We start from the raw sequence: 12,000 nt of genomic DNA, 5'->3' as shown, positions 1-12,000 counted from the left end.
AATCAATAGATTTTATCTTTAAATACCTGGCTTTGTGGTTGGTGCCATCCCAGCACTCTGAGTATTTTTGACAGCCAATTAACCTACATAGTACTGGGTTTATGGGCATCAGATGAGGTTTGTCTTTCTCAAAGGGAAAAAAGGGTCCATGGGGAAAAGCTATCCAGGCTCACTGGAAGGGATTTAAACAAGGTGTGGAGTGGGGGGATAGCGAGCCTTCCCATGATAAGGTGTGGGGAGACTTAACTATATTGGAGGGTCAGGGTGATGGCAGGAGCCTTGAAGGACCCACTGTCTTGACAGGTGCTAGCAACACTGCAGCACATACAAAACTCTACGATGATGAGGCAGTGACTGCTGGGGCAAACAGGAGAATGCAATGGGAAGACCAAGGGAAACACCTAAAAGGAACTGGGGAGTTACCCCTTAAGAAAGTAACAAGACCAGCTGCCCAGCTAAAGTGCCTCTGCATCGACATCTGCAGCTTGGGAAACAAACAGAAGCTGGAAGCTGCTATGCTACTGGAAGACCATAATATAGTTGTCGTTACTGAAACCCGGTGGGAAGGTTGCCATGACTGGAGCGTGGCAAATAATCACTACAGGCTGTGCAAAAGGGAGAGACGAGGAAGGAGGGAATGGGGTGTTGCTATCTACATCAGGAAAGGAAGAGAATGTGAAGATCTTTCACTAAAGAACAGTCATGAGCAAGTTGGAAGCCTATGGATCATAGCTACAGAGAGAGGCAGCAAAGAGAGCCTTGTGATGGGTGTCTACTACAGGTCACCAAATCAGTCAGAGCCTGTTGATGAGGCCTTTACCTCCAGTTACAGGAGGCATCACAACCACAAGTGCTTGTCTGCACCAGGACTTCAACCACTCAGAAATATGCTGAAAAAGTAACAAACACAGTGAGCTGTAGGCAATCCAGGAAGCTCCTGCAAAGCACTGACTTCAGAGTCAAGGAATAGAATTGCCTCACTGGTGGGGGAGGAGGGAGAAGGAGGGGAAAGGAATGCAATACTGGACCTGTTGCTCATCTTTAAATAAACTGATTGGTGACATCAGGATTGGAGGCTGTCTACAGTGACCATGCTATTCTTGGAAATATCCAAATAATTTGTCAGGACGGTGTCTCTGAAAAAGCAGATTTTATTTATGATTGCAGTGGTGGCTGTCCTGCAAGATGGAGCACATGCAGAAAACCTCATTATATCTTTTATGCCCTATTACTAGATGTTTATCTTTTCCTCCCCATGCTCCTTACTGGCTTAGTACTTCAGGTTTACAGATCTTCACAAATATGCTCAACTAAACATATGGATACCTGCTAAACATAAATCATTGCTAACTAAACATGTATTCTGCTAATTGTTTAATTTCTCCTCCTTACGTTTTCTATCACTCAGGTCTTGTCTGTCCAGAACAAAAAAATAGTAGTCTTTCAACATAACAAGTCTATTGATATCCTTGTCACAGTGTTTAGGAGTGGGATGTCTAACTCATCTTTAACTCAAGACTCAGAGGTATTCCAGGTGGCTGGACAGACAAGAGCTGCAGTCTTTGTACCTATATATTACTCCATCTACCTAATCTCTGTGACTATAAATTACTTCACCTATCTGCTGAGCACATGAAGACTATCAAAGACCCCAGATGAAGTAAAAAGACTAGGAAAGTGCTATTAGTAATATATTACCTTGTTAGTCCTAATGCAAAAACAACATCCCACTCCTGTACTATGGTTGAATTCACACTCCAGAGGAATATGAAACAGGTGAAGAGTAAAATTAGGAAGCTAAACTTTTGGAAAGCTAACTTCCATCTCTTCTGGGAGTTAGTCAGCTAAACACCCTGGGAAACTGTCCTCACAGGGAAGAGGGCAGAGCAGAGCTGGCAGATATTTAAGGAAGCCTTCCTCCAGTCATAGGAGCTCTCTATCCCCAGGTGTATCAAGTCAGGAAAAGAAGGGAAGAGACCTGCAAGACTCAACTAGGACATGCTGGTTAAATTGAACAGCAAGAAGAAAATGCACAGGCAGTGGAAACAGAGGCAGGTACCACAGGAAGAGTATAAGGAAGCTACTAGGCTGTGTAGGGATGTAGTCAAGAAAGCCAAGGCCCAGCTTGAACTGAACCTTGGAAAGCATGACAAAAAGAACAAGAAAGGCTTCTACAGGTACCTCAACCAGAAAAGGAAAGTCCAGGAGGGTACACCCCCAGCCCCAGTGAGTGACACAGGCAAGCTGGTAATGACAGACAAGGAGAAGGCTGAGGTACTTAACAGCTTCTTTGCCTTAGTCTTCCCTGATAACTACTTGTCCCACAGCCCTCAAACATTTGGTTTATTAAGAATGGGGAAGCAACGTCTCTCCCACTGTAAGTGAAGATAAGGTTCATGTCCACCTGAGGAAACTGAGCTTCCACAAGTCTAGGGGTCCTGATGAGATGCATCCCAGAAACCTGAGCACAGGCAGCTCTCATGAGCCCCCACCAACTTCTTTGGATGCTGAATGCATAGAACATTCTAACACTACATTCCTAGTTTAGAACATTCTACCTACATTCCTGGTAGCTTTGCGGGATGATCCTTCTAAGAAACAGAAGAGTAAAAAAGTCTGTTCTCACAGGCCATCTAATACAGACAAACCAAATCAGAAATTGCGCTGCAGAGTATCAGTGCTTCTCGGACTCTCAATAGGTCAATATTTTTAAACTAATAAATTTACTGCAACTCATTAAAATTTGGGACTGTCAGTACAGTAATGGGGAAAGACAAACACTCCTTATCCCCGTTTCCCAGTTTTTTAGCTTACGCAGACAACAGTAGAAAAGTGTCAGGTACAACTTCCCCTACCTTCCACAAAAAACTACAGTCCATACAAATTCCCTCAATATATTTATCTGTAGTCAGCATTGACTGAAATAATTATTAAGAAAATGGTCTACTACTGTCTTTGTTATTTTTAACCAGTTTCTGTGCTCTAAAACAGAATACAGATCCTCCTAAAAATATTCTTTTTTATTTTTTAATGTATTTATTTTTAATATGAACAAGCATTGGCTATACTTCGGAATTATGTCTGTGTCTAAGGCAATGACTACACATGCAAAAGCATTCAGACAGGCTTCCCTAAAAGAAGAGAACCTAAAACATTGACAGTGATTTGACAGAAATCACCACGCCAGGACATGAGCTACCAGAAGTAACTGTGCTTCCTATGCAGCTCTAATTAGAAGTGAGCATTTTACAAGCCTCTCCATAAGTTCTCAAGAGCAGAATTTTGAAGTTTGTTTGCCAGATTTACAGTTATTATTTTGGTCATAAACGTAATGTTCTGAACAGAGAGAAGTCTCAATCAATTGACCACACAACTGTTCATTTTAATGGATAAGTTCCAGAACCACAATATATATATATATATATGTATGTATGTATAAGCAAGATAGTATCACACAGCTAATGTTGCTTATAATCTGACATTTAATTAAATAAAAAGTATCAATACATCAAAGAGTAAGGAGTGCTTGTGGCACTGAGCATATGCCATATTAAATGCAGGCTTTTACTTCAGCCCTTCTCCACCCTGCACACCTTACCATGGTGATTTACAAAATTTTCTGCCTGCAATCTGTCAATAGTACAGAATTCAAAATGCACTCACAATCTCTGAATGAATGCAAATACAAATTAAGCAACATTTACAAAGATAATTAGCCACAAAAACTAGCATAATCACAGAATCATAGAATGGCTTTGGTTGGAAGGGACCTCAGGGATCATCAATCAAGCTCCAATCCCTCTGCCATAAGCGGGGCCACCAACCTCCACGTTTAATACTAGACCAGGCTGTGCAGGGCCCCGTCCAACCTGGCCTTGAACACCTCCAAGGATGGGGCATACACAACCTCCCTGGGCAGCCTGTTCCAGGCCCTCACCACTCTCCTAGTGTAAAGAACTTCCCCCTAACATCCAACCTAAATCTTCCCTCTTTCAACTTAAAACCCCTTGTCCAGCTATTATCAGCCTTTTCGAGGAGTTTACTCCCCTCCTGGATATAGGTTCCCTTCAGATACTGAAAGGCTGCAATGAGGTCACCCTGCAGCATTCTCTTCTCTAGGCTGAACAAGCCCAGCTCCCTCAGCCTGTCTTCATAGGGGAGGTGCTCCAGTCCCCTGATCATCTTTGTGGCCCTCCTCTGGACCCTTTCCAACAGCTCCGCATCCTTCTTGTACTGAGGGCTCCACACCTGAACACAGTACTCCAGATGGGGCCTCACAAGAGCAGAGTAAAGAGGGAGAATCACTCCCCTGTCCCTGCTGGCCACCCCTCTCCTGGTGGAGCCCAGGATACCATTTGCCTTCTGAGCTGCAAGAGCACACTGCTGGCTCATGTTGTTTCCCATCCATCAGGACCCCTAGGTCCTTCTCCGTCAAGCTGCTCTCAAGGATCAGAGTCAGTAAACTGACTTCCTGGACATAGAAAATTAGCTAAAATCCTGCTTCTGAACTACTACAACACATAGCTTTGACTGGAGAAATGAATATCTACTGGAGCTCAAAATCTGTTTATAGAGCTCAAGTAAACATGACAGATCTTAACTTGAAACTGGTTTTTCAATAAATTTTACTTTGTTTTTTTTCTCTCAAGGGTAAACCTTACAAAACACAGCTTATTTGAAAAGGACATCAATATGGAAGATCTGGCCAAGCTAGCTTTCACTGGAATGGTTAAGAAGGGAAACAGGTAGCTGAGCTCAAACAAAAAAAATGGTCTCAGGAAGCTTTAAAGCAGTAGGTGAAGTTCCTTTAGCAGCTGATGAGAATACGAGAATAGCTGCACCACACATGGCCAATTAAAAGAAATGCTATCAGTCAGCACAAGAGTTATTGAGCATGAGCCACAAGATAAAGCAACCGATAAAAGTAACTAAGAGCTTTCCACATAATAATTTGACATTTAACTATGACTGTTTTTGTGAGAAAACCGATTTATGAAAGTTCTGCTTTTGCACACAGTTTAAGTAGTCATTCTCCAAATTCACTTCATGACTACGTGAAGTTCAAAAGGAAACAGATCCCTTTCCAAAAGGTGGAAGTACAATAATAGTGATTAAAAATAAATAAATAAATAGTGATATAAAGAAAAAGCCTATGCTTGAACAGAAAAGGTACTGAGTTTAATATGGAAATTTCCCACTTCAGCAGTTACTTGGTTCATGCATTGTTTTGCCCTTATACTGTGATTTATATGCAGATAAAACAAGCTGTTTTAGCTTAACTAGTTAGAATAGTTTGTCTGTTTCCCTAATGAACAACTGTAAATACCATATTCTGTTGTGATATGAAAACGTTTTGGTCAGAGCTGTCATTCATCAGTGTAAGTGATCTTCTCCCAGCACTAGGAACCTCTCATCTCTTTATATAAAAATTCCTCCTTTACTATGATAAAGATGAATCACTGTTTCTTCTCTAGCACATCTCCTCCAATGCAGAGACGGTTTGTACAGTACAAACAAGCCTTAACACAAACCACGATACTTCTACTACAGATATATATGGATTCAAATTCTGCCCAGCAGAAGACCGAACTGACAATTTTCTAATAACCACAGTACCAAATCAGTGTACACAGGTAACTGCAGCATGACAGACTCTTGACAGTACTAGACGGTGGCCTGCATTATGAGCCATATTTTCAACCTCGGCCAAACAAGCAATTCATTGAATGTAACCCAGCAATATCCATTTGAGCTATCTGTTGAATAACTCTAACTTCGAAAACTAATAAACAGCAGATTCTAGCTTATCAGGTAGTTGTCAGCAGCTTGCTTTCTCTCATATATCACTCTTATGCACTGTTGTATGTGTAAAGAGGAGGTATCTGGTCTCACTTAGACATTTTATAACATCTATTACTGATTTGATTGAAGTATAAATAAGTCAGAGGAGGAAGTTAAAATTATATGTTTAACCTCTCACAAAGCTTGTGAGGCCTGCTGATGATAAACTGACACCTTAAGTCTTCCTTCTTATATCTTCTCCCAAACCAGCACGTTATAATTAACACTGATTAGGAAGATGGAAGAGCACTCACTTAAGTATGCCTTCACCACAGGCAAAAAAAAAAAAAAAAAGCTTTTACTTTTCTTGGAAAAAAGAAAAACTTACAAGAATAAACTTCCGTTTCCCTTGGAATATGTCTTGGTTTTAGCTAGGACAGAATTTTTTTCTTCACAGTATCTGGTATGATGCTGTCATTTGGCTTTAGGAGAAAAACAGTGTTGATAACACAAAGATATTTTAGTTGTTGCTGAACAGTGCTCTACAGAGCCAAGAACATTCCAGATTTTCAGCTTCTCATACTGTACTGCCAGCCAGGGAGCTGGGGGATACAAGGAGCTCGAAAGGGATAAAATCAGGACAGCTGATCTAAACTGGCCAAAAAATATTCTACAGTCTACCTAGACTACAGCAAAGCCTTTAATTCTATCTCCCATAGTATTCTCCTGGAGAAGCTGTCAGCCCGTGGCTGGGCCCAGAGAGTGGTGGTAAATGGAGTTAAACCCAGCTGGCAAATGGCCATGAGTGGTGCGCTCCAGGGGTCAGTATTGGGGCCTGTCCTGTTTAATCTACTGAGAGGATTGAGTGCACCCTCAGAGAGTTTGCAGGTCACATTAAGTTGGGACAAAGTGTTGATCAGCTCAAGGTTAGGAAGGTCCTTCAGAGGATCTGGATGGAATAGATGAAAGGGTTGAGGCCAACTGTGTAAGTTTTAACAAGACCAAGTGTCAAATCCTGCATTGTCGCATGGGGTCACAACAACCTCATGCAGTACTACAGACTTGTGGCAGGGCAAACTGCTTGGTGGAAAAGGGTCTGACAGCCAGCTGAAAATGAGCCAGCAATGTGCCCAAGTGGCCAAGAAGGCCAATGGCATCCTAGCTTTGGATGGCATTGGAGTAGTCTGCTCAGGGAGTTGGTGGAGTCACCATCCCTGGAGTTGTTCAAGAAATACATGGATCTGGAAGTGAGTGATATAGTTTACTGGGCACCGTAAGGATGGGCTGGTGGCTGGACCAGACCAGCATATTCCTCATAAACCTTTGGCAAAAACAAGAATGGTTTTCTTTGCACCTAAGGCATCAGAACTAGCTAGCATTTTCACATGACATACCATGAGAAACAGATATCCAGAGCTAGGGAGGTAACCAAAGGTAAGTGGGCTGTTCCAGTGTATGATTACGTCAAGTAACACTTTTTAGTATTAGATAGAACCCTACCTCCTAAAAACATCTGTAGAACTAATATACCTGATGTGGAATTTCTGCTCACTCCTACACTTAAGTTCCCAAGCGTAGTTCTGCAACTAAGAGACTGAAAACTAATTTGAACAGCCAGGGGATCACTGAAAGGTGGGTACAGTCAGTTGTATTTGGATTATAACCAAGTGCTTAGTGACACTGACCAGAACCCAGTGATATCTGCACTCAAAGCAGAGCTAAAGTGAGTCTTTACTGCATGTGTAAAGCAGACTGGCAAGAGATTTTCTTAGCCATGTAGTGCACCAGGCTTATGTACAATCTGACACTTCACAAAAGTCAAATTCCCCCCCTCAAAAAAAAGAAGGGGGGGAAGGACTTGCAAGAAAGGTACTTTCAGGAAGCAGTTTGTTATATCATTAATTTCAGCTCCAGGAAACTGCCACCTCAATTATACACTCCATAATAAAATATTCTCCTTGTAATTCATCTGTCAACAGTGTAAAAAGGTCATTTTTATTTACATAATAGTTTACTGCACTGCCAGCAGTAACTGAAAGTAACTTCGTCTTACTGAAAAAAGAGACACCCTTCCACACACACTATCTTTGACAGCCAAAAGGGCTGGCACCAACATTTAAAGGGTCTGGGCAAGCTCCAAAAGGCTTGTTCAGATTACCAGGTGCTAGACTACCCAGAAACTGCCGATTAACAGACTGCTTCACCACCATGAGCCACTACTCCTAGAAAAGCAGAAGTGCTGATTATACACCAGGGAAAAACGTTAAGTGTGAGCATTTAATATTTCTTGCTTACTGCAACATTTCCATAGGACATAATTCAATTTCTTGATACTAATTTAGGAGTAGCATTCTAATCACTGAATGCTCTGATGGCTAGGAAGAAAAGTAACAGTAAAAAAGAAAAAACATTCAAAAAGCCACTTAAGACATAAACTGCATTTTCTTTTCTCAATTCCTAAAGCAGCCCAACCTCTTTTTTTTTTTTTTTTTTTTTTTTTTTGACAGCAGAAAACATGACAGTGTGTTTGAAACATTTTCATTTCTCTTTTTTCAGTCAAGAGAAGCCACCACCTCCAGAGGCTTTCCCTTAGATGGTCACACTGTGAGCCACCGCAGAACTTCTGACATGTTTATAGGGTCAGAACTACCAGGATTCATCAGTGTAATTTGTGTGGTTATGCAGGTAAATTGTCCGTATATGATTAGCTTTACAGCTTTAAATAAAAGATAGTATGTGACACAGTGGCAGCATTTCTCCACAACAAGTTGCACCTGCCAACAGTTTCAGTTTTTTTCATCTTGTGTATAAAACGGATTAGGATATTTCATAGACCGTACAATACAATTTCTCACTTAAACATCTTTGATTTAGATACTCAGAACCTCCACAAGGAAGTGTCTTGAACACTGAATAATTGATTTTCTGTGAAAATGAGAGCCTCCTTTCATCAAAGCAGAAACTGTGTTGAAAGCATTTCCTATATTAGCGAAATATTTTTAGGTATTCAGATAACTACATCCAAATTCTAATGTGAAATTAAATATAAAAGAGCAACGATGTATGTTGGTAAACAAATCTATGTACATATTAGAATCTATATACAGTGTATGACTTCATTGCTCATTTGAGCTTCTACTTAGTTAAGTAATGATTGCAATAATTTTGCTAGAAAATACTTTACGATTTCATTGACAACAGCCCCTTTAAACCTTAAGAAAAATAATAAAATCACTAAGTTATTTTGTCTTTCAAAATTGTGACTATATCACAAATATGAAAGATATCTTTCAGATACTTCCCTGTACCAGTACTGAGCTATCATTCATCAGATTACCTAAACAAATGGCACTGACTAAACACTCCTCACAATGTGCTTATTCCTCACACATAACCCTAATTGATTCAGTTAAATATAAGGAAGCCTGTCAGTGTTACTGCTACAAGGGCTCCCTGCCTGTTTAACTGAGATTCAATGGCAGCCACTTGTCCTTTAGGATCAAACAAGACTCAGCATGAAACAAAACAGAGAAAAACAGAACCTCAGGCTTTACAGAACAGTACATCCGGGCTTTACAAACCACTTCAGTTTTGCATCCTGTTATCGCAGTACTGTAAAGATGTACTGCAGTGGCTGTGAGAAGTCTACTCAAGATGCAAATTAAATGAAATCCTTAAGGTTTTTGGAGCAGAAAAAGCGAGAGAGACAAAATAATCCATCCATCCACCCTTAAGAACAGAATGAGTGGACTTACAGTTTAAATCATATCAGCTTCAGAGCGAAAAGTCCCAGGACCTTACGTTCTCTCAGCCTGTAACAGCAAGATTTAGGCAGAAGCACACGGTTAAAATGCGGTCAGTAGCAGTCGAACCCCCCCCCCCCCCCGCTCAGAGGGCAGGCGCACCTCCGCTGCCTCACGGCCGCACCTCCGGGGACGCGCTATCGGGCTGCATCTGCGGCAAGCTCGCGGCCCTCAGGGCGCCCCGCCCGCAGCACCACCCTGGGGTCGCTCCACGCCCGCTGCCGCCTGCCGCCACCGACCCTGCAGGCTGGGCCCAAGGCCCGCACCCCTAGCACCCGCCCGCCGCGGCACCTGCCCGACAGACAGCACGACATAAACCAGCGCGCTTCGCCCTGCCCGCAACCCGCCGGCCGAGCATCGCCTCCGGGCCTGTTGCAGCGCCAGCGCGCGGGCGGGGAGCGGTCCCTCCCCGACGCCAGGTGTCGGTGCCCGCGCTCGGTCCGGCCCGGCCCTGCCCTGCTAGGCGCTCCCCGTGGCACCGGGGGCTCGAGCTCGGCGGACCCCCCCGCTGTCACTCACCGCGGCCCACGGCGGCGCCCGCTCCTTTGTCTTCCCGCTGCGCCTCGGAACCTCCGTAACCCCTCGCCGGGCGCCCCGCGCCACGGGGAGACTGCAAGGAGGATGCGGATGCGATCGGCGGGGCGTCCGGCTCGGCCGGGCAGTCACATGCAGCGAGCACAGGCCCCCTCTCGCGCTCCCGGCCGAGCGCCCTCCCTGCGCGGTGCGGCGCGGCGTTGTGAGCCCGGCCGGGAGGCTCCGGGGCGGGGTGGATGGAGGTGAAGATGGCGACCTCGGCAGCGCTGCTGTGGCGACGGGAGCGGATCCCCGAGCGGCCAGCTCCGCGCCGGTCTCGGCTCGGCACTGGGAGGGAGGGGACAAAAGAGGCCGGGCGGTAGCAACGGCGGCTGCCGCCACCCGCTCCCTCTCCGCTACCGCCGCCAGAGCGCTTTCAAACCGCCGCCAGCGCCGGGAGGGAACGTGCCCAGCCCCGCAGCGACCCCTGCCGGCTCTTCCCTCTGCTCGGAGCCTAGCGGGGCCTTGAGTCAGCGGCGGCGGGCAGGGCGGGGCCGTGCCGTTCTATGCTGTGTCGTGACAGCCGGCCTCCGCTGGACTCACACGGTGCCTCTATGAGGTACAAGAGCTGCCGGCAGTCCGGCCGCTGCCGTGGTCAGCGGGAAAGTTCCTGCTGCAGCCTGCAGGCCCAGCTCCGCACCCCTCCCAGCGTGCCGCAGGGCTCGCCTCACCTGCTGTGCAGCTGTGAGGAGTTGGTGGCTTGCTTAGTCATCAGCGGGAGCGCGCTGCCCTTGCAGGGGCCGTGGGAAAGCAGTTAGCAAGATCTGATGCGGTAGGATCGGAGCTTCAGGAGAGGGGAGTGTAGGAGGTAGGAGTGTAGGAGGTAGGAGTGTAGGAGTGTAGGAGGTAGGAGTGTAGAGCGCAGCGGAAGGCTCTGGACTGGACAGCAGGCTGTTCACAGCAGCGGGCCCCTCATTTTGCTGACCTTCCCCGTCTTAGCAACAGCAGAGTGGTGGTGAAGCAGTAACTGGTTCACTGATCCCAAAAGGTGCTTGCAAAGCGCTGCTGCAGCCATTGTTAGCATTGGTTTTAAACAGAGAAAGTACAACCATAACCATTTTGAAGATGAGAAATCGCTGCAATAAGAAACAGTATATCTCTCCTTAGGTCATATAGATAGTGCATGGTAAAACCAGAAACCAAATGACAGAATCATAGAATCATAGAACTGAGTTGGAAGGGAGACCCAAAGGTCACCTAGTCCAACCTCCCTGCAATGAACGGGGACAACTATGCCAGGTTGCTCAAAGCCTGGACCAGCCTGGCCTTGCATGTCTCTCGGGACAGAGCATCTATCACCTCTCTGGGCAACCTGTTCCAGTGTTTCACCACTCTCACTTTAAAAACCTTTTTCATTATACCCAGTCTAAATCTCTCCTTTTTTAATTTGAAACCTCTTCCCCTTGTCCTATCACAACAGACCCTGCTAAAGAGTCTGTTCCCTTCTTTTTTACAGCCCCCCTTTAGATACTGAAAGGCTGCTCTCTGGTCACCCAGCAGAGGAACAAGATCACCTTCCTTGGCCTGCTGGCCACACTTCTTTTGATGCAGCCCAGGGTACACTTGGCTTGCTCAAATCCAGCTTCCACACACCAGTACCCTCAAGCCCTTTTCAGCAAGGCTATGCTCAATCTTTCTTTCTCAGACTGTATTGACAGCAGGGGTTGTTGCAACTCATTAGAAGACATTTTGCCTGGTTTTGTTGAACCTCAGGCAAACAATCCAGAGTTTGGATGCAGACCCAGTCATTCTAGCCATGAGTTCCTTTTGTTATCTCAGTTTCTCAGTTCTTGACTCCTGAAAAATTACAGGGAGCATCAAAGAAATAGTAAAGAGGAGTTGC

The 12,000-nt window shown here is 45.0% G+C and overlaps 1 protein-coding gene across 2 annotated transcripts in view; it reads right to left on the bottom strand.

Annotated features, from left to right (window-relative positions):
• CDC42SE2 (CDC42 small effector 2) overlaps positions 1-10,571 on the bottom strand; it is a 69,232-nt gene extending 58,661 nt beyond the window's left edge. Inside the window, exons 1-2 of one of the 2 annotated variants that reach the window (XM_072360222.1) lie at positions 10,104-10,571; positions 9,537-9,593 (exon numbers count right to left, since the gene is read on the bottom strand). The gene's annotated coding sequence lies outside the window, so the exon portion shown is untranslated. Of the gene's footprint in view, positions 1-9,536; positions 9,594-9,686; positions 9,706-10,103 lie in introns of those variants that run through there. The other variant, XM_072360223.1, reaches the window with a different exon arrangement.
• Between the last annotated feature and the right edge of the window lie 1,429 nt (positions 10,572-12,000).

This window comes from Excalfactoria chinensis, chromosome Z (genome assembly GCF_039878825.1).
Source record: "Excalfactoria chinensis isolate bCotChi1 chromosome Z, bCotChi1.hap2, whole genome shotgun sequence".
Classification (NCBI taxonomy): Eukaryota; Metazoa; Chordata; class Aves; order Galliformes; family Phasianidae; genus Excalfactoria; species Excalfactoria chinensis.
The sequence above is the reverse complement of the archived record's forward strand: the minus strand, read 5'-3'. Positions and strand labels throughout refer to the sequence as shown.